At 37.0% G+C, this 24251-nt stretch overlaps 1 long non-coding RNA gene across 1 annotated transcript in view; it reads right to left on the bottom strand.

The window, feature by feature from the left end:
- Positions 1–20761, bottom strand: part of LOC127444465 (uncharacterized) — a 120575-nt gene extending 99814 nt beyond the window's left edge. The window contains exon 1 of the long non-coding RNA XR_007897821.1: positions 20515–20761. This is a non-coding gene — a long non-coding RNA (uncharacterized LOC127444465). The remainder of the gene's footprint in view (positions 1–20514) is intronic.
- Positions 20762–24251: the final 3490 nt, after the last annotated feature.

Below are 24251 nucleotides of genomic sequence, written 5' to 3' on the forward strand. Positions count from 1 at the left end.
TGTCAGCCACATCCGTACGCATTTCTGTCAGGCAATGAAGCAAACTTATTACATTCATTTCACTTTATGAGTGCTAAATATGCTTTTCATGTGGGACACAGGTGTGCACGAGGTCTTTGAAGCCAGATTGTGCTCTGCTATCCATGCACATGTATCAACCGGGCTTCCCGCGAAACGCGAGCTCCAGACCAGTGACAGGATCTGTACGAGCGCATCAACCGGGCACTCCTTAAAATGTGAGCTTTCATGACAAATGCAGAGCGGCATACATGCGCGATTAATTCGGGCTTCCATCGATATCGTTGCGCATGTGACCTATTTGAATTTTACATGAGAATTTGCTATTTTAAAGTACCTTGGAGAAGTTCAACCATGTGAAATATCTTTACAATGCCGACATTCTGAACAACACTAACGAGGGAAAGAGAAACACCTGCTCCATATTTAAAAATGCATGAATTTCATTCATTGCATTGGATAACAAAATATCTAAGCAAGTGATATCTTCAAACAAATTATTCTGGACCCTTACATTTTTTGCAATTACTTTTAACCAACTGGTCCTGAGGTAATTTTTGTGGTAACTTCTTTTTGTGAAATAATTAGCTCATTAAGTGTGCTATCTTTCTTTACGATAAAATTCCACTTGGTTTGATATTTTGTTATGAATGATATTCATACATCTGTAAGTGTGGCTAAAGTGTCCAAATACTTTTGAGGACACTGTATTCATATTTTGTGGTAAAAGCTTTTTCAGCGAAAAATCTTCTGGAATCGGTACCAGTATTGTTTAGGTGTGGTTGAGGTTAGAGTGTTGACTGGGACATTGTAGAATATTAATTCATTCAGACTGCTAATTTGCAACTGGGTCACTAAAATGCTCTGTATATTGTGCCCTATATGCGCCTATATATTCCAGGCATGCTTTACATGTCCTCTTTCATATATATAAATAAAATATATATATAAAAGTATTTTAAGTATTTTTAGGTATTTTATAGTTAGGGTTTCGATTTAACACATTAATGCAGTGCGATTAATTAAATAAAAAAATATCACATTAAAACAAATATTGCAATTAATCATGCCATATCACAATATCATAAATAAACATATTTAATAATAATACATCCTTAATTTTAATGGTTAAAAGAAACCTTACATTACTTTACAGGTTCAAATAAATTCATTGCAAGTACGCCTGAACAAAACATGTTCCATTAAAACTTTACATCACCTATTTCCCTAGGTTATTAATATTCAGGATGAATCCTGCTGTCATTGGCCTGAATAAGACATTGGTGGGAAATGAGGCTCAAGAGACCACTTTCTCTGAGCATGATGATTCATTCCCACATATTTTTTAATTAGTCAGCGCTGGAGGCTGAAACACACCTCTCTGACCTCCCACTGTGAAACATTCAAAAAAGGAGAAGAAAAACGTAAATTAACTTATTGAGGCTATTGAAGGTTCATTTTCATGAGGTAAATGAAATCTCCCATCAAAAAGGTATTCATTAGATTTTCATTAATGGGGTCATATCGTGCATTTCTTGTTTTCTCTGTGCCAAAAACAGTTATATTTTAATTTTTCATGTTCATTTTTAACCCTCGCTCTGGCCAATAGAATTACACATTTATTTGCTGCTGCACCTTTAAGAAATGCCCCCTTCACATGTACCGTAAAATGAACAACAGCACTAAGTGCTGTGCTCCGGCTGCAAGTTTGCTGCTGTGTAAAATATAGTTTTTAATGGCCCCATTTATCAATAACAGCCTCTTTGTAAAGCCTGCATTTCATTGTGACAGGATTACCAAACAATCCGTGCTGAAATGTGCTGCTCACACTGTTAAGAACAGACCTAAATGATCACTGACTTCATCATACATAAACTTCATCTGCTCGTTTCTAACACTTGGATGCTTCAGAACAATATGCAGAGTGGCAGGTGCTACATGCCAACTTTCTCATATATTGTCAGAGTTTTTTGTTTTAATGTTTTATTTTGGCCACTAGAGGCCCTCATTGTGTTTCATTTCAGTTTCCCGCCATTTTATCATGTGTTATTGTTTTCACCTGTGCCTCATTCTGGACTGTGTATTTAAGTTGATCACTTCCTTTGTTTCTTTGCTTGGTTATTGATGTTCCTAGCCAGTTACTGCCGTAAGTCTGCTCTAGTTCCAAATACTAAACTTCGTAAGCCTTTTGGTTTGTTCTTTCCCCGTGTTTAGTTTTTTGGTGTCTTTTTCCTGAGTTTTTTGGAAGATTATTTTTTTCCTCCTTTCGGATCCTTTTCTGGACTAAAGATCTTTCTGTTTTTTGTGATTGTCAGTAAGAAATTGCTTTTGTGCTCTTTTGCTATTTTTGTTAAACTCATTATTTTAATTATTTTTTTTGACTTGAGTTATTTTAAGAGCGCGTTTGACTATTTGGTTTAACTCCCTTTTGTGGCTCAGTGGTAGAAATTAAGACTCTTGCGCTAGAGACCCAAGTTCGATTCCCAGCTTTGACATATATTATCATTAAGTTTTCTGGTGTTTAGGAATAATATAATTTTTCTACTTTCTAATTATTAGCTTGTTACTTATTTGGACATACAGTGCATCCGGAAAGTATTCACAGCGCTTCACTTTTTCCACATTTTGTTATGTTACAGCCTTATTCCAAAATGGATTAAATTCATTATTTTCCTCAAAATTCTACAAACAATACCCCATAATGACAACATGAAAGAAGTTTGTTTGAAATCTTTGCTAATTTATTAAAATAAAAAATGAAAAAAAAAATCACATGTACATAAGTATTCACAGCCTTTGCCATGACACTCAAAATTGAGCTCAGGTGCATCCTGTTTCCACTGATCATCCTTGATGTTTCTACAACTTGATTGGAGTCCACCTGTGGTAAATTCAGTTGATTGGACATGATTTGGAAAGGCACACACCTGTCTATATACAGGTGCATCTCAATAAATTAGAATGTCGTGGAAAAGTTCATTTATTTCAGTAATTCAACTCAAATTGTGAAACTCGTGTATTAAATAAATTCAGTGCACACAGACTGAAGTAGTTTAAGTCTTTGGTTCTTTTAATTGTGATGATTTTGGCTCACATTTAACAAAAACCCACCAATTCACCATCTCAAAAAATTAGAATATGGTGACATGCTAATCAACTCAAAACACCTGCAAAGGTTTCCTGAGCCTTCAAAATGGTCTCTCAGTTTGGTTCACTAGGCTACACAATCATGGGGAAGACTGCTGATCTGACAGTTGTCCAGAAGACAATCATTGACACCCTTCACAAGGAGGGTAAGCCACAAACATTCATTGCCAAAGAAGCTGGCTGTTCACAGAGTGCTGTATCCAAGCATGTTAACAAAGTTGAGTGGAAGAAAAAGATGCACAACCAACTGAGAGAACCGCAGCCTTATGAGAATTGTCAAGCAAAATCGATTCAAGAATTTGGGTGAACTTCACAAGGAATGGACTGAGGCTGGGGTCAAGGCATCAAGAGCCACCACACACAGACATGTCAAGGAATTTGGCTACAGTTGTTGTATTCCTCTTGTTAAGCTACTCCTGAACCACAGACAACGTCAGAGGCTTCTTACCTGGGCTAAGGAGAAGAAGAACTGGACTGTTGCCCAGTGGTCCAAAGTCCTCTTTTCATATGAGAGCAAGTTTTGTATTTCATTTGGAAACCAAGGTCCTAGAGTCTGAAGGAAGGGTGGAGAAGCTCATAGCCCAAGTTGCTTGAAGTCCAGTGTTAAGTTTCCACAGTCTGTGATGATTTGGGGTGCAATGTCATCTGCTGGTGTTGGTCCATTGTGTTTTTTGAAAACCAAAGTCACTGCACTCGTTTACCAAGAAATTTTGGAGCACTTCATGCTTCTTTCTGCTGAAAGATGCTGATTTCATTTTCCAGCAGGATTTGGCACCTGCCCACACTGCCAAAATCACCAAAAGTTGGTTAAATGACCATGGTGTTGGTGTGCTTGACAGGCCAGCAAACTCACCAGACCTGAACCCCATAGAGAATCTATGGGGTATTGTCAAGAGGAAAATGAGAAACAAGAGACCAAAAAATGCAGATGAGCTGAAGGCCACTGTCAAAGAAACCTGGGCTTCCATACCACCTCAGCAGTGCCACAAACTGATCTCCTCCATGCCACGCCAAATTGAGGCAGTAATTAAAGCAAAAGGAGCCCCTACCAAGTATTGAGTACATATACAGTAAATGAACATACTTTCCAGAAGGCCAACAATTCACTAAAAATGTTTTTTTTTATTGGTCTTATGATGTATTCTAATTTTTTGAGATGGTGAATTGGTGGGTTTTTGTTAAATGTGAGCCAAAATCGTCACAATTAAAAGAACCAAAGACTTAAACTACTTCAGTCTGTGTGCATTGAATTTATTTAATACACAAGTTTCACAATTTGAGTTGAATTACTGAAATAAATGAACTTTTCCACGACATTCTAATTTATTGAGATGCACCTGTAAGGTCCCACAGTTAACAGTGCATGTCAGAACACAAACCAAGCCATGAAGTCCAAGGAATTGTCTGTAGACCTCCGAGACAGGATTGTATCGAGGCACAGATCTGGGGAAGGGTACAGAAACATTTCTGCACCATTGAAGGTCCCAATGAGCACAGTGGCCTCCATCATCAGTAAATGGAAGAAGTCTGGAACCACCAGGACTCTTCATAGAGCTGGCCGCCTGGCCAAACTGAGCGATCGGGGGAGAAGGGCCTTAGTCAGGGCTCTGACAGAGTGACCAGCATTTCTCTGTGGAGAGAGGAGAACCTTCCAGAAGAACAACCATCACTGCAGCACTCCACCAATCAGGCCTGTATGGTAGAGTGGCCAGATGGAAGCCACTCCTCAGTAAAAGGCACATGACAGCCCGCCTGGAGTTTGCCAAAAGGCACCTGAAGGACTCTCAGACCATGAGAAACAAAGATTGACCTCTTTGGCCTGAATGGCAAGCGTCATGTCTGGAGGAAACCAGGCACCGCTCGTCACCTGGCCAATACCATCCCTACAGTGAAGCATGGTGGTGGCAGCATGCTGTGGGGATGTTTTTCAGCAGCAGGAACTGGGAGACTAGTCAGGATCGAGGGAAAGATGAATGCAGCAATGTACAGAGACATCCTTGATGAAAACCTGCTCCAGAGCGCTCTGGACCTCAGACTGGGGCGAAGGTTCATCTTCCCGTTCATAAATTGGGACAGTATGAAAAATGCTTATAAAAGCAAAAAGTAGTGATTTGTAAATTATATTCACCCTTTGCTATATTGAAAGCACTACAACTACACATTATATGATGTTTTACCTTGTGAATTTCTTTTTTTTTTTTTTTTTTTTTTAATGTTCCAAAAAAGTTGAGACAGGGCAATTGAAGACTAAAAACTATTTGATGAGTTAAAATAACAAGGCGATATGAAACAGGAGATGTTAAACAGGTGAGGCAATTGTGTCATAGTATATAAGGAGCCTCCAAAAACAGCCAAGTCCTTCAAGAGCAAGATCGTTCAAGACTTGTCAATTTGCTAACAGATGCTTCTGCAAATAATCAAGCACTTTGAGAACAATGTTCCCCAAAGACAAATTGTTCATTTGAACAATTGTTCACTTCAAACCACATACTGCCTGGATTTCAAGTGCATGGCTGTGTAAGCAGAGAGTGTGGGTGCTAGATTGGCCTGCCTGCAGTCCTGATCATCTCCAAATGAGAATGTGTGGTGCATTATGAAGTGCACAATACAGCAACGAAGACCCTGTACAATTGTCCAGCTGAAGACCTGCATAATGGATGAATGGGGGAAAATTCCACTTTTTAAACTTAACATCTTTAAACTTGTGTCTTCAGTGCCTAAATGCTTAATAAGAAGATGACATTGTGATGTTTCACAGTGGTAAACACTCGACTGTCCAAACTTTTTCAGAGTGTGTTGCAATCAACTGATTTGACATTACTGTACATTTTCAAGAAAACAATGAAATTCACAAGGTAAAACATCATATAATGTGTAGTTGTAGTGCTTTCAATATAGCAAAGGGTGAATATAATTTTAAAATCCCTCCTTTTTGCTTTTATTAGCATTTTTCATATGTCCCAACTTTTTGGAATTGGGGTTATATTTTTTTGCTTGATGCAGGCCAATAATTTCCCCTTCTGAAACACAGTAACATCTTTTCCATGACCACGGGATACATCTTCCGACATGGTTGTTTTAGAAATGAGAAGCTACACACTGCAACAGTTAGGGTTAAAAGAATTGTTGCCAGCTGAAACATATCAATCATCTGCTTATTTAAATCCAAACGGCGACATTTTTGTTTGGACAGGCAGTTTATTTGATACACTCAACAGGAATGCATACTTTATTAACTCAACCCCCTAATCCAAACCCCAACCCTATCTCTAACCGTCAGTAGTGTAAAGATTAAACTATTGGGGAAAATAAGTGTTCATTTAAATTAATTGATATTTATCATCATTAGACTGGCCATCAGCCACCCTGATCTCTAGATATTTGTAGCAGCCTTTAAAAAAACACTGGTCAAAACACAAGAAGAAAGGCGTATAAAGCAAAATGCATTACAAAAAAGGAACAGAGGTCATAAACTTCACAAGGTTGATGCTGCTCCCCCATTCCAATGTGAAAATTGCTATTAGACACAATCTTTGTTTGTGTGCTTTCTGTGTGATAAAATCTCAGCATTTAGCCCCATCTTTACTTTACTAAATTGAAGTGTTTAAGGGAAACAAAAAGCTCTTATGGCAGAGCACTACAGGGGGAAGTTTGCTGAGTGATTCGGTCTTATCTGTGCTTAACAGGCCACGTGGTGTTAATATGCGAGGTTGCGGTACAGATTGTCCCTTACTGCAGATCTGTGTTCAGGTTTCATCATATTCTTTTATAATGGCTACAGCTAGATTTGTGGTGGGTACAGCTAGTCTGAGATCATTCTAGCCTGTGCCAAGGGCAATGTTGCAGGCTTTTTTTTCTAACTTTACTGTTTGACTAAGCAAACTTCCAATATACAACCCTTATAATCTATAGCCATAACCTATACCCTCAAAAAATTTATTTAGCGTAGCTTCCATACTTGATACATTATTGAACCTGAATTGTGTAAGTATTTTTATGTAAAAATACTTTCTCTCATCCAAGTTTATGCAATATGCAGAGACAACTATACAGTAAGTAAGGCATTTACAGGTTGATTTCCACATAACATGTAAACAAGCTCTGTTGTTTTAGCTTCCCGACTAGCCTGACACAGCAACATTAGCTGAACCAATGCAGTGAGTTATAGGCGAGGTTGTCTGTTTGTCTGATCAATGGAAGATGGGAGGAGTTTTAGGGACACCTGTTTGAAAGCAATAATTATTTTTGCAATTCCTTTGGTGACATTAGTGGTACAGTAATTAAACTTGAAATGCAATGCAAACAAGTGAGCTGATGAGCTCTTTTGAAAATAGGTTCTCAGAGTGAGTTAGAGGAGCTTAAAAGTCAGAGAAGTCAGAGAAGATGCCATGACTTCTCTCGAGACCTCAAAGCATTCAGGTGTATCCAATTTTCTGAGCTGGTCCACACAATTGGTTTGGAGGAACATCTTTTCTAGGTCCCATAATCTTTTTTTTTAAACTGGCAGTAAAGCTTCTGTGTATGCCTGACAACTTTATTAATTTGGTCAAATTAAGGTGAGTATATTTCTCTGGCTGTAAGGTGTGTACATTTTCATTTGCATTTACAACTAGATTTTAAAAAGAGACAGAAAATAATATTTTTCCATTTCCTGTAGAAATATAGTAATAGTAATAAAAGTAATAGCCCAACTCCCTACAACTTTTGGAAGTAAAAATCTGCTACCGGAAGAAAAAATCTGCTTCCGGAAGTAAAAATCCCATTCTTAGTGGAATTGATTTTTAGCAAAACCTTTAAAGACAGATCTGCCTTGAGCTCTGAGGTTGTTAAGCAATGCTGTATACTTCTGCTGAAGCCATCATTTCATGTTCTTTCACCTTCATGTTTGGAAATAATGTTTAGATTTCTAAAAGAATTACAATACCCATGATCTTGAGGGGTAAAATCTACCAATCAGAGAATCCTCTGCAAAAGAGCCCAGCAGTGACCACCCACTTCCATGACGCACTGCTAATGACGCAACTGAGTCTAGCTCCCTTTCAGACAACTTATTCATTTGTATACAGTACTGTGCAAACGTTTTAGGCACATAAGATGCTTCACAAAAACATTTGTCTTAAGATGGTTATTTATATTTTTTCAGCTTTAGTGTGTCAATAGGAAATATATATTTTAGACTCCCAAATATTTAATTTGCAAATAGAATAGAAGAACAGGGAGCCCTGCAACAGATGGCATGGTCCCCAAAGAGCCCCCCACTGAATATTGAGTCAGTTTGGGATTACAAGAAGAGACAGAAGCAATTGAGACAGCCGAAATAGATAGAAGAACTGTGGCAAATTCTCCAAGAAACTTGGAACATCCTATCTGCCAACAACCCAGAAAAACTGTATCCAGGTATACCTAAGAGAATTGGTGCTGTTTTGAAGGTAAATGTGGTCACACCAAATATTGATTTACCCTTTTTTTTTGTTTACTGGACTTTGTATGATGTTAATTGATAAATGAAAACTATTTATTGCATTATTTTTGAAGACATATATCACTGTGCAACATTTTTCACAAGTGCCTAAAATTTTTGCACAGTACCTTATATCTGAATATTTTGCAATATAATTGAAATATATTGATTCTATACTTATCAACAACTTTAAATCAATAGTTTTATATTTTTTCATCATTTTTAATTCGTTTACATCATTTACAAGGCTTAATAGGACTGTAGTTCATTACCTCATGAAAGACATTAAGTACACATGTCTTGCACCATTTTCATTGTCAAATAATTTTTTTCTTCAAATCAAAGTTTTTAATGTTGTGATTAACCTCTTAGCTATTTGGTATAGTTCATGGCTTAGATCTCTTTTCTAAAGTATGAACATTAATGTTCCTAGCACGAACCGTGTGGGATGAATTATGCACCAAAATGTAATACTACATTTATGCATTTGGCAGACACTTTAATCCAAAGCGACTTACAGTGCACTTATTACAGGGACAATCCCCCTGGAGCAACCTGGAGTTAAGTGCCTTGCTCAAGGACACAATGAGTAAAAATCTCATTGAGACTATGTGAATTTAACCAGCAACCTTCAGATTAGCAGTTATGTGCTTTAGCCCACTACACCACCATCACTCATTAATATACTATTAACACTAACATACATAAAAGAACAGTTTACCCAAAAATGATAAATCTCACATCCTTTTCTCACCCTTATGTCATTTTAAACTTGTTAGACTTTCTTTCTTCCGCAGAACACAAACCAAGATATTTTAATGGAGATATGATGTCTCTTTGTCCATACAATGTAAATTAATGGTGACAAAATTTTCAAGATCTAAACAGGTAATCCATAAATCCCCAGTGATTAAATCCATGACTTCTGAAGCGATCCAATTGGTTTTGGGTGAGAACAGACAAACTCCTTTTTTCACTATAAACCTTGACATCAGCAGTCTCTTTGGCGATCATGATTTCATGCTTGATTATACTTCCTAGCACCATCTAGCGATCTGCGCATGCGTCAAGCACTAGGAAGTGTGCTTAGACAATGCAATAGCAAGATGTACAGTAAAAATTTGTTACATTTTGGTCTGTTCTCACCCATAACCGATTGGGTAGTTTCAGAAGACATGGATTAAATGACGTGAGTCTTATGAATTACATTTATGCTGCCTTTGTGTCCTTTTTAGAGCATAAAAATTGGTCACCATTCACTTGCATTGTATGGACGAATAGAAAAATCTTCATTAAAATGTCTTTGTTGGTGTTCCACGGAAGAAAGTCACAAGTTTGAGGCAGCAAAAGGATGAGTAAGTGATGAGAGAATCATCATTTTTGGGTGGACTATTCCTTTAAGAATGAGCGATAGTATTTTTTCAATCTTAGCAAAACTAATAATATTTAGCATACTTTCTAACCAAAGCATGTTACCACAAAGTCATGTTAATGACAATTACCAGGAAAGTAGCTAGAATAAACAAGGCTTGCTAACCTAGGCCTCAAACCATGGTGCAATTGCAAATACACTAAAGTTCTAATAATATGAGACTGAAAGGGAGGCAAGCCATTGGCAACTTTTAAAGCCAGTAACAGGATCTTGAATTGAATTTGCGAGAAAATTTCCCGAGGTTAAAAACAAGGCTAGCAGCAGCATTATGGATGAGCTCGAGAAGAAGTATAATGTTGGTATAGGCCGGCAAAGAAGTTCTATGCCTTAGGTTATTAAAAACCCAAAAGGGTAGAATAGATCTCCACTAATGACAGGATTAAGAATAAGAGGCATTCATCTTACGCAGATTTGCCCCACTGCATTTCTGCGCAACGTGCTAAGTGCACTAGCTCTAATTGGCTAAAGCTGGAACCGAAAGAGCGTTAATTAGAGAGCTCAGTTGCAGATCTCCTGAGTTAAAGAACTGGTGCGGAACAAAAAACAGGCTTTAGACGAACGCAAGTAAGAACAAAGAGAGGAAACGGCAAAAGAACCTGAAAGCTGGCCCTGACACATACAAACACTTTCATCATTAAAAAAGAACTTTGAAAAAGGCTCTTCATCTGGATTTCCAGCCTCCGCAAAACCTTGGGGGTCTGACTGACAGGTTTGCCTGATTAATGTATGGTGTCTTGACTCTTCATCTTCTTTGTATGTTATCCGCTATGACTTTCAAAAGACTCTCACAGAGAGCAATACAGACACATCATTGTTGGTGTGGGAATTAGGACCTCAAGGTGAAGGGAATGAATGGACTGCATCCAACATTGTGACAACCTTAATGAGATCATACTTCATCACTGACTTGGTGTGCTGTGTCACAGCTGACACAAACCACATGATCCTACTAGCACACATCAATGACTAACTAGTCATAACAGATATTCCTGGGGATTGCTCTTTATCAAACATTATAAGCTGCCAAAACTATAGAGAGGATGTTGCTCAAAACGCATGCTCTGATATTGCATAACTATACCATTTGTCCCATCTACTAGCAATAATGACAGTGAGGCACTCACAATGGAAGTGAATTGGGGCCAATTTTTGGAGGGTTAAAAGGCAGAAATGTGAAGCTTATAATTTTATAAAATGCACTTACATTAATTCTTCTGTTTAAACTCATGTGTCACATGAGCTTTAAAGTTGTTTAAATCATAATTTTTACAGCCATTTTAAGGTTTTAGGGTTTGTTGACATTTACATCATCATGGCAACAAAGTTGTAAAATTGGCTATAACTTTCCACAGAAAAGGTTATCAAGCGATTTCATCACACTAAAATCGTGTTAACACGCATATTGTTTATGTCTCGTGGCTATACTTTTGAAATAGTGTGTATTGTAACGTTTACTGATTGGCTCCTTTCACTTCCATTGTGAATGCCTCACTGTAACCCAGACTGCAGAGAGGGTCAAGTCAAAATTAACTTTTGTGTTAATCAATATTATGCCTCAAATGCTGTAGAATTAGCTTAACTTGTGTTGAAGGCCAATTTATACTTCTGCGTCGACCCTATGCCATAGCCTCTACATGGTGGGATATGCAGTGGTTTGCATTTATATTTTGCGTTGGTGTGTCTGTATCGTTCTGCAAGCGCACAGTCAAAATGATAGTGTATGGAGTACTTTTATTTCTGAAATAATTGCACATTTCATAAACAAAAGTAATGCAATTTGTGGATTCAAAATAATTTTTTAATTAATGTAGCATTAAAAATTAATTTATCAAAGTATGTGAAAATGATGAGATTTAGGTACGTATTTATTGTACATGTTGCCGGCCATGCAGAGAGAAAATAATTCAGGCATATACTCTGTGCTTGCTGTTAAGTTGTTTAAATATTAATAAATAATATTTTGGCATACTTTGGCACTCCGTGCTGAGAAAAAAAAAATCATATTATTAACAACTCGATTTTACAAGAGGTGTTTTGTATTCATAACTTAAAATGAACTACCCCTTAAAAACCACATTATGAAACAGCATCTTTTTCCATTGACGGCCATTTAAAAGTGTATTCTGCAGATTTTGTTATTTGTTTGTTTGTTTATTTATTTATTTCAAGAAACGTATAAATCACAAAAATGCATTATGTCACAGCAGATGTTTTACCAGTGACTGATTTTTAGGGGCTTTTAAAAAAAATAGATTTGTGTGTTTAAGTTTTTACATAAACTTTTTTCAATTACTTGACAACAATTGCTGTTTGGTTGAAATGATGGTTACTTTTATTGTCAAAAGGCTACAAAAAAAAACAAAAAAAAAAACAAGATATAATATTTTTTTCTATATCACCTACACTAGTAGGATTTACTTAATTTTTAAGTAAATTTCAATAGTATAAAATTAAGTAAAATCTACTTAACGTCATGACATTAAAGTGAGTAAATTTAACTTAAACATTAGGTTTATTAAGTAACATTCACTTACAAATCTTTAATAAAATTTAAATTAACATTTTATTGGAACATTTCACATTTTGAACTTTCCTTATAAACACATATTAAATCATGTACCACATGACATACGGAAGCCTTCCACAGGTTAGCTTAATGAATGCTATGTAGTTTATTAGACAACATCACCTTGTATTACAGGCTACAGGACAAAATAAGGGCTGCGCACGCAGAAACACTTAAACACTTGGTGCGCAAAACATCATGAAGGTAACAATCAAAATGTAATTTTTTGATCATGAACACATGAACATGAGTCACTGAGTAGAAAATGAACTTCAGACTTCACAAAACAAGAAGTTACCAAATATAACAGCAAAAACAACAACAAAAACAGTGTAAATAAACTTGCAAACAGTGAAACCATGCAAGCTCATTAATTATTTAAGCCTGGTGCATGCTGGGAACACCAGCTTGGAAAAGTTTAACTTATTTTATTTACCTGTGAAATTAACTCAAATGAGCAAAAATAAATATTATATGGTTTTCTACTATACGATTGATATATGATGACGCATTGGAATGAAAACAAACAATCATGAATAATATTTACCTTGAGAATGTAAGAACAAATGTAGAATTTACTTAATATTTTCAAGTTCATGCTTACTACATTGAATACTAATGTATCCAGTGTAGTAAGTACTTGATCTTTTCTGCTATATTTACTTCACCACAAAATAATTTTTTTCATTGCAGCCCTAGTTGCTGATACATCTCAACGTATTGTATTTTATCAGCTGATGTTGGCTCTTTCACTACTTTACTCTTCTTATTTTTGCCTCTTTGCACCTTTTCCATGCTCCTGTTTGACAAAGCCATTCAATATATGTGTATATATATATATATATATATATATATATATATATATATATATATATATATATATATATATATATAAAACTGATCTTATTTTCCCTTTTAAAGCCACATAATTTCTCTTTGACAAGCATTATGTACTGTACTTCACAAACTATGTTCCTGTTAAATTATAACACAAGTTCTATTTCACTTAAAGCCAATTTGCATGCATAAAAATGTGTTAAATATTCATAACTATGTAATTAGGTCAAAAGATGGACACAGTATTAATCCACTTCTCCACAATTGCCTTCTTGGTCTGTACATGTGTGTGTGAGCGTGGCAGAACTCTGTTGTGTTGATTGTTGCACATTAATCCAAGAATATATCAAGAGATATTGACCCAGTACATACTGAGACATAGGGGTCATAATGTCAAGGATTGTACAATAAATAGACTATAGTTTTTCAAATCCTTGCAGCGCAATAGGTCAATGTTCAGTTGACTGGAGATTGACGAGCGAGGTTTGATTTCTGTTATCAGTATATATAATAAGCGAGGGCCACGCTGACGCTGAGCAATAACTCCTTGATTACATAGTGTGTCTGTCATCGCAATCTGAAAGTGACTCTAACAAGCTCAGCAGCAAGCTGGGGAATACACTCTTTTATGAGCTCAGAGCCGGGAGAGACGCAAGGTGCCGTTTGATGTGCAGAGCCGGTAATGAGCGCACGTCCAGTGTCACACACCACAACGTCGATCAAAGTCAAGGCAACCATGGCAACGGTACATCTCGGATAGCACGCCGCCTTGTCTTTTTAGAGGCTCTCATCATATTTAGAGAGGATGAGCATTTAATGATGCTGCAGGTGGCACTGTTGAGACTCAATACTTGTAATGGCAGAGTGATACAGTATGATAGTTCATGCCAACAGAGAAAACAGAGAACGGACCAGTTATGTAATTCTTTTGTAATTCATTTGTAGTTACATACTGTAACTGCAATGTCACAGGCCTGTAATTTTATTACCATTTCCAACCGTTCTTCCAATTACAAGTAACAATTCACAACCTCTCCTTTACATTCTCCAGATGCAGTGGTTCTCAGCTGGTGGGTCGTAGTAGGGTAATAATAATAATAATAATAATAAAAAGCAACTAACCATATAATCGCACATAGTTAGCTAGCAAAATAAATAGGCTTATTATCTTTTAAAGCAAGAAGGAAACATTTTGCATATCTTTTCTTGTTCATGTCAAAGGTTGTGTGTCCAAACAAACACTTATGTAATTTTGCACGTATTCATCTGTCACATACGGTGATTCTGCAAAAACCTGTAAAGAAAATATCCTGGTCCTATTTTTCTCCAAAATCAAAAGAAACACATAAGAAATTATACTTTCCATATAGAAAATGAACAACCTAGTCTTAGAGTTTACATTCCACTTTCTACATTTTGCTGCAGTTTCCTGATCAAAATGAACACTAGAGGCGCTATAACAACTGTAGGTTTTATTCACTTTCAAATCACGAGTTCTGTGGCTGTTTATAAGCACTTATTCTTCATTCTATTACTCACACACTGCTATGATATGATATTGAAACACTGTTACTATAATGCGTCATTTGAAAAACTATACATTTTAACACTTGTATTACAGACTCACCAACATTTACACACGTAATCCAACATGATTAGCTTCCGCTCTAGCTCATTTGATAGAGTGTTTGACTTTGGACTCGGAGACCGAGCATCAAGCCCAGCCAAGGATGCTCGGAGTGAAAGTGAAACGAAATTGCCATAGAAGTGACACAAAATTACATGGTTTCTTCAGTATATGTGCTTTTCATGTTGAATTTGCATTTAAAACACTATATGTTATGTTTAGGTGTTGGTTTAAGGTAAGGATTTCTGTTTTCAGACTAATATTTCCATCTAATATTCACCTTAAAAACCTTGTCTGATTACAACATTATTTCACTTGCTTTTGGGTGCCCCCTGATGGACATTACACTGGGAAACTGCAGCAAAATGAGTAATGAAGCACGTAATTTTGGTTTGCAATAATGTTGCCATTGTCACGTAAATTTCATCAGATCAGGCTGAAAATAAAGCCTATTTAAGTGCCATTACGATTTTTTTCCATTGTGACATTATTTTCATAAGTTACTCACATTTAACCTCCATATTCTCATTACAGCAATGCAAAAAAAGATGGTCTTTATGATTTTCTCATTACAAAAATTTGTGACAAAATGTTATTTATACATTATAGTAGTATTCCCTTTCTGCCTACTGCCTTTCATTTTTGCTGATTTGAATTTTACAGAAATGAGAATCATCATTTAAAACAATGGGAATTGTTAAAGTAAAACATTTGGATGCATTACAGTGATGAGAATTGGGGGGGGGGGGGGGGGGGGTAAAATGTGTTTAAGTGTCCTGAAAATTGTCACAATTAAAGAAAATCTTAATAGTCCTTCAATTTCTTTATACAAAATATAATGTCATATTTGTACTGATTTAAAACTTGAGTTAAATTTGACCGGGGCTGAGTATCCCGATAATGTTGCAACTTGTATGATCATCTTAAAGAATGTCGCTCGTTATTTTACAATGGAGTAATACCTGTTTCCCAAACCAGCACGTAGATCGCTTGTTATAAAGTAGAAATTAAGTGCTTCGTTACGGGAGCTGTCTGGTCCAAAGGTGCTGATCACTTTGGCAAATATGTCCAGAGTTTTTCTTCTCAACATGAAAATAATGTAGAAATACTGACAAACACTGAAGTTGTTTGTAACCTTGTCAAGGTGCCGAAATGTATTAACGTTTACAGAATTTAATTATAGAAATAATGATGGCTTTAGTAAGACGAAGTTTCAGATGTATTGATGCTCAGTCATAGAGATTAATGCATACGATGTGAATCATAAGCAATTCTCACGTAGCCTAAAGTTTTTTTGGCTGGAAACTGAACAAATGTGCACAGAACAGGATTAAAATGATGAGCATCAGTATTGAACTACTCATAGACCTCCAGTCTCTAAATATTAATAGATCATCTGGTTAGAGTTCAAGGCACCATGTACTTGTAGCCTTACTGCCATTGTGCATCATGCAATTTGTTACTGCCTTGTAAAAAGACTATAAGCAAGCCGATTTGAAACATACATTGGTGGAAGGAGGAAGAGAGAGAGAGAATCTCTCATTGCAAACTCTCACTCTGATCTCCTCTAACCAAATTGTAATTATTAATTAGGCATTTTTATTTAAGTTTTAAACTGCATGGTCACATTACATTACTCTGTCTTCAATAAATATTATATTATACAGTATGTCTTCTTAAATAATCTGTTTAATAAGAACATATCATCTTTCTATTGCCATTACAATTATGCTTATCAAAGAAGGCTAATATAACGTTATATTGTATTACGTGTCTTGTAATTTAGACCTATCACGTCGCATGCGCAGACTGCGGAGACTGCCTATTGATTTCATAGTGATTTTTTCAACACGTTTTTATCCTCTGAAATAGTTTACAATGGCTTTCCATTGATCAAAATATATTAATACAATGTATTCAATTGCCAATTGTCTTTGATAAACTATGAAAGATGCCAGAAAGATACATTTAAGTTGCACTTAATGGACTTAAGAGCGGTTCAAAGCTCTCGTTCATTTACGAACGTTTTTACGAACTACTTAGATAATGATGCTTTTGGGAAATGTGCCTTAGAGACTGAGTACTACTTAAGTGCTACTAACATTCTATTTAGTGCTTCGGGAAACCCAGCCTGGGACATTTCCTTGACAGGTTCATTGAGAAGCTAGAAGCTAGCCACATTATGCATATGCCAACTTGCTCTTCCATTCATGGTAATATTGATAGCCTACATTTCAATGTTTTGATTTTAATGTTTTATTTTACTTTTGTACAAAAAATTTTTTTTGGTGCTGCAATGGATCACAACCAACATAAACGTGGGTCCTGAAGCAAAAACAGTGGAAAGCCACTGTCCTAATGTGTTTTGATTACTAGAAAATGTCCCCAATAGCACTATAGGAAAAGTCTCTCTTTCTCCCTTATATTCAGGAGAATGTGTTATTTTTCACCAAGATGGATTTAACACACAATAGGCTAATTTAATATAGTATTAGTGATGGATGGCAACAGTACCTGATCATACATTGACATAGACAGGTCTATGTGCTTTTTATCTTTTTCCAGATCTCTACTTTGAATTACAGCAGCCAAGACACAGATAAGTGATGACATATGAATATACCTAGTCACCATCAAGCTATGTTCAAACAAACTGTCAGAGAGCAAACATATGAAGTGTTCATCCAACTGAACCTTGCATTTTCCAGCCTTTTGACCATCACTGGGAGGTAGAAGGATGTCTAGTATACATAGACAAATGGTTTAAGCCTTACTTCCAAAAAGAATGATGTCTCTCTTTCCTAATAAAACAGTGGAGATGATTATGGACTTTAGGTGGAACACCCTAACACTGACCCCGCTCACCATTCTAAACAGCACTGTGGCAGCAGTGGAGTCATTCAGATTCCTGGGCACTACATCTCACAGGACCTGAAGTGGGAGACCAAATTGACTCCATTGTGAAAAAGGCCCAGCAGAGGTTGTACTTCCTTCACCAGTTGAAGAAGTTCAACCTGCCACAGTAGCTGCTGATACAGTTCTACTCAGCAGTCATTGAGTCTGTCCTCTGCACTTCAATAACTGTCTGGTTTGGTGCAGCTACGAAATCAGACATCAGAAGACTTCAAAGGAAAGTTCGGACTGCTGAGAGGATTATTGGTTGCCCCCTGCCCTCCCTTCAAGAACTGTACACTTCCAGAGTGAGGAAAAGGGCTGGAAAAATCCCTCTGGACCCCACTCACCCAGCCCACTACCTTTTTGAACTGTTGCCTTCTAGACAGCGCTACAGAGCACCGAGCACAAGAACTGACAGGCGCAGGAACAGTTTTTTCCCTCAGGCTATCCATCTCATGAACAGTTAAAACTGCCCCATTGAGCAATAATTATGTGCAATACACAGATTAGTCTATTTATGTTTATCCAACATACCCTACCTCTTCTGCCATTACATTCCTTTGCATCTGTATATAACAGATTGTATTTGTATATTTTACATATATATATCTTATTGTGTATTTCTATATATACTTACATTTTCTATTCACTTTTTACTTTTATTAGTCTTGTTGCTGTATTGTTTGTGCACTGGAAGCTTCTGTCACCAAGACAAATTCCTTTTATGTGTAAGCATACTTGGCAATAAAGCTCATTCTGATTCTAATACAAGTAGGGCAGCCTTCTGAATGTGGTGGGAGTATGCAAGAAAGAGACCTGTGCATGAGGGAGACTGGAACTTTGATTTCTCTATGGTTCCCACATTTATACATTCCATCTATGCATTCCATTCCATGCATTCCATCTGAACTATTCATATACTACATTGCATTGCTAATGACGTTAGAATATTTTGGAGCCAAAATAAAACTGAGTATTAGGCACTATAATGTAGAATTCACGTATGCTCAAAGCACATAGCTCAGATATTTGTTTGCTATTTAAGAAAGCATTGGTCCATTTTAAAAGATAGCAGTATTGACTCTATATGTTCAAAATTTGTTTATTCATCAGTGATCCATGCCTCCAACGTGAATATCTCATTTAAAACAATAGTAAGCACTTGACTCCGAACACTGAATTAAGGGATCTGTTTTTATGGTCCCTCGAGTCCGCAAGATTCTCCACTGGAAGATGAATCGCACAACATGCAAAGCACATTTGAAAAGGTGTCCATACAGAATGTCCATAAACATACCTTAGAGAAAGAATGTCTATATATGTATATATATCTACATACTCATACCCATACCCAAAGAAAGTTTGATTGCATGGCAATTTTATGATTGTTAGATAGATCACTTACCTTCATCCAAGGAAACAAAAAACTCCAGGTCAGATGTTGATAAGGTAATAAATCTTTGTCTGCATTGTCAAGATTTTGGTTTTAAAAATGTGTTGCCATTACAAGTTATGATGAGTTGGTGGAGTCAAATACAATTGCTGGTATTATAACAGTAATCTATAGGGAATCTCTGCTAATACGCCAAGCAAATCTGAGCACTGTCCAGCGTTCTGAAACGCTCTGCTGCGGAAACTGATTTCACCCGTTCAAAAGAGCTTCATTGCAGTTCGACGCGTTCTTGCCTTCCTTTTGCGCTATATTTTTAAATCTTTGAACTATACCCATAAACATGCGTCACACAAACATATTTGGTCATTGCGTTTCGCGTCTCTTGACGGCATGTCAATTTAAAAACAGTTCAACTTTTAAAAACGCGTCGTCTCGAGACACCCGTTCCTGTTTTCGAACGCCAGCACGCATCCTGTGTGAACGCTGCTATACTGAACAATACACTCAATTATTCCGATGCATGTCAGTTGCCTATAAAGAACAGCAAGTGAATAAAAGATTCGCAACGATTCTCAGCGACAAGTTTGGAATATGAATCGTTGGTCAGCGAATCTCTCTTATATTGTTGGGTTTTATTAGGATAACATCTCACGTGTAAAGTAAAAAAAATAATAAAAAAAAAAAATAAAATAAAAATAATTGTGCAAACGAATCAAACAGATCGAAATGAAACGACAAGCTTCATAGATTTAAGTTTCATTCTGCGTAGGCTATCGCGCAGGAGCTGTATCGATAGATTAAGTGGTCTCAATTGGTTCGAAAGCAGTCGCAAAGGAGCAGCCGAACTCGGAATACTAATTTCCTCGTGCCCTTCGGTAAAACGGCCTTGGTACAGGTAGGAATCCAAAAATGTTTCCCCACAGAACAGAGAGCAATCAGTCTTACACGAGCTACGTATATAACCGGTGCGCAGAACCCAATGAAGCAGATGTGTAATCGATGAATTGCCTATCAACATAAATGACACTTGCGTTCCTAATTGCTCTATTGAAACATACAGCAGAGTTCGATGCAATGTTTATCGACTGTCATTTAATGCCTCTTTTAGGCTCTAAGGAGAATGTGGGTTCAGCATTACCTTTTAAGATGACAAGTCTCCCGTCAGGGTCTCAGGGTTTTATGAAGAGAGAGAGAGAGTGTTGGTCTGTTGCTCTCATTCACTTCAGATGTGAAGAACTGCAAAATCCAGCACTGCAGACGCGTCCGGATCTCAAACATCAAATGTCCGCTGTTGGAACAAGCCACTGCGGCAGCTACAAATCTCCCGGTCCGGAGGAGCACACTGTGATTCATTCGAGATTAACGCGTGATGGAGAGTTCGTATTTTTCCGCCTTTGTCCCGTGTTTATCCCGTTCTGAGCCAGAGTGCCTATACTTCTCACCGCCAAGCGGTTGGACTGAGCAACCAGTCAGATGCGCGCACACGCACGCACGCACGCACACACGCACATGTTGGTGCGGCTATCATTATGAGGATTCTCCATAGACATAATGATTTTTATACTGTATGAACTATAGATTCTATCCCCTACCCCTAAACCTAACCCTCACAAAAAACTTTCTGCATTTTTTACATTTTCAAAAAAAAACATAATTTAGTATGTTTTTTTTAAGCGATTTGAAATATGGGGACACTAGAAATGTCCCCATAAACCACATTTATAGCATAATACCCTTGTAATTACCAGTTGTGTTCTGTTGTCACTATCGCTGTGGCAGACCTGTTTTTAGATCAAAAATCACATAAAGGCAGCATAAAAGTTATCCACATGACTTCAGTGGTTAAATCGATGTCTTCAGAAGTGATAGAATAGGTTTGGGTGAGAAACAGATCAATATTTAAGTCCTTTTTTACTATAAATTTACTTTTACGCAACCTTTATGTGATTTTTGGAGCTTGGAAGTTCTGGCCACCATTCACTTGCATTGTATGGACCTACAGAGATGAAATATTCTTCTAAAAATCTTTATTTGTGTTCTACAGAAGAAAGAAAGTCATACACATCTGGGATGGCATGAGGGTGAGTAAATGATGAGAGAATTTTCATTCTTGGATGAACTAACCCTTTAACTCCTCCAGAAAATGTCCACATTCACATTTTTGCTTTTTTTTAAAGAAAAGGAGGAACAAGTTGAAATTATATTTAGTGGCCAACACCATTATGCATTATGTCTTTCCATCTCTCCAGACATTTTCAAAGTCAACATGAAATCAAAATTCACCCTATTTACTTTCTTAATAAATGTTCCTAGTCTTTATATTTATAACGATTTATTGGTTCACGTTATTCCAAAGGGGGTAAAACAGTTAATCTTTGTTATCGTTCATCAGAGAGTTTGCTCCACCTCCGAAATGAATTTCTTTTTTGGCTGACGTTACCAACACTATTATTTTGACCCCTCCTCTCCAATCAACTTTCATAGAGACAACATGTCACAATCCAATCCTAGGGGAATAAAATCAAGTCCCACCCTACAAATATCCTGTTTCACTGTCAAATCGGTCATATTATAATGGTAGTTAAATGTTTTGTGAATGTTTTAATGCTGAAAGTTTCCTTCAGATTCTGAAACTAAATAATGTGTGAAAGTGTCTGTGCCTGTGCAAAGAACATGCATATTTAACGAGGCATGTATTGTTCAGTTATTTGCTCATCTGTTGCTAAACAACTCGCCGTAACATTCTAAAACTACATTTTTTCACGTCAGGTTAGCACCACTTACCGTATAACCTAGGGTTAACAGCTTTGCAAACCTCCTTTCAAAATTTCAAGTGCGAAACGTTACTTAACCCAGGGTTAAAAGTGGCCTTTACCAGGGCTTGAAAAACACGTTAACCAAGGGTTAAGTAGTATGAAAAGCCAATTGGTGTCTTTGACAGTGACATTGTGCACATCTAACATCCTAAAATGGAGAGTGGTACCCTCTGTAACTACTCTCTTCACCAACCAACACTCTTTTCAACACCTACAGTATAAAGCAACAGCAGGGATAGTGGTATCAGTGTGCTTGGTGATAAGTGCTGCAGTTCACGGTGGTTTAATTTAGAGCAGGGGAAAGTGATACAGAGAGGACCAGCTTGGAATAATTAATCATTTTCTGCATTACCTGCCATACCACTGTACCGCACCTTAAGGTTTGTGAAATTTTAATGAACCAATAAAAGTGAGCTTCTAAGAGTTTTATAGAGCCTTCTTGTTATAATCTACAAAATGTTTTAGATACTATTTTTAAAATACTTTTTGTCCCCAAAGGCATCACTTTTCCACATTTATTTGTGATCAAACTCAGTTCTTGGAGGGCCACAGTCCAGCAGAGTTTAGCTCTAACCCTAATTAAACACACCTGAAGCAGCTAATTAAGGACTTCAGAAGTGCTTGAAGATTACAAGGCGACAAGTTAGTACAAGGCTGAAGCTAAACTCTGCAGGGCTGTGGCCCACCAGGAACTGAGTTTGACACCCCTGTGTAGATCAAGCTGAGTGCTGACAAAGCAACCAGACATCACTATCAAATAATTGCTTTGAAAGGCCACAAAAGGTAAGGACTTTTCAAATGTGGCTGTTGGCCATATACCTCATAAAGAAAATGTAGAAGATGTAATTTTGGCTCATTTTCAAATATCTTTTAGAGTTATAAACTCACAATTGCCTGCCTATTTTCAAACGAACCAATTAATACATCAAAATGAGTTACGACTCTCTGTAGGATTTCATTCAGTTAGGAACTCAAATGCGTTCAGTTCAAATTTGTGAAGTTGATACTTTTAACTGCCGATCCAAGTCATTAATTTTAACTTCTAAAGAGCAACTGAATGCAAACTGGAGAAATTTGAGAAATGTATGACCTAGAACAGCCTTGTTTTCCCCAATTCCCTTACCCAAACACACAACAGGTGATGTTTGCGATGCTCCAAATATATCACTGCATTTCCCAACACAACCTCCTCTGCTTAAAAACAATAGGCATTTCCAAGAACCTGGGGACTTTTGGAACTTGTTGTCCTCAGAAGAGACATGCTGTCACAAGTGTATTATATTTGCTCCAAAATATTCTTTTACTGTAATATAATAGTCTTTTCTGGAGCAAATACCAAACACTTCTGATCACACGGAAACTTGACATGTTGCTAACGAATGTTCCGGTGCCCTAACATCGACCTCATTCTGCTGAGTTACTGACAAGCGGACTTTGCACCTGGAATACGTGCCCATACATTCAACAACACTTCCAGCTTCTGCCACTGGGGGCAGTAGTTTACATTTCGGTAAATACAGACCGGTTTCCAACCTAGTCTCATAGAATGAACATTACTATAACTGAATTTTTGCAAACTAACTTTTAAGTGCTGCGTTACACGTTCAGCCAGTTTCCTGGTGAAATTAACACTTGAGGCACTACAACAACTGTGCATTTTATTTACTTTATTCAAATCACGACTACAGGGGCTGATTAGGAGTTTATAAACACTACATTTTTCACACTATTACTCACACACTGCTATGTTATGATATCGAAACACTTTTACTCTAACGCATCATTTGAAATACAATACATTTTAAGGCTTGTATTACAGACTCACCTACATTTACACACATAAGCCAGTGTGGTTAGCTTCCTCGGTAGCTCATCTGATAAGAGTGTTGGACTTTAAAAATCAGAAGACCACAGTTTGAGACCAATCAAGCATCTTTTGGTTTTACTCATTAAAACCTCCATCTTATACTGCATTCCAGATGGAGTCAGAGGTGGGAATATCCAAGTTGAAATTTTCCACTACCAACCCAAGTGCATTCCAGTCAATCACATGTCACTG

The sequence above is a fragment of the Myxocyprinus asiaticus genome, chromosome 7 (assembly GCF_019703515.2).
Source record: "Myxocyprinus asiaticus isolate MX2 ecotype Aquarium Trade chromosome 7, UBuf_Myxa_2, whole genome shotgun sequence".
Taxonomy (NCBI): Eukaryota; Metazoa; Chordata; class Actinopteri; order Cypriniformes; family Catostomidae; genus Myxocyprinus; species Myxocyprinus asiaticus.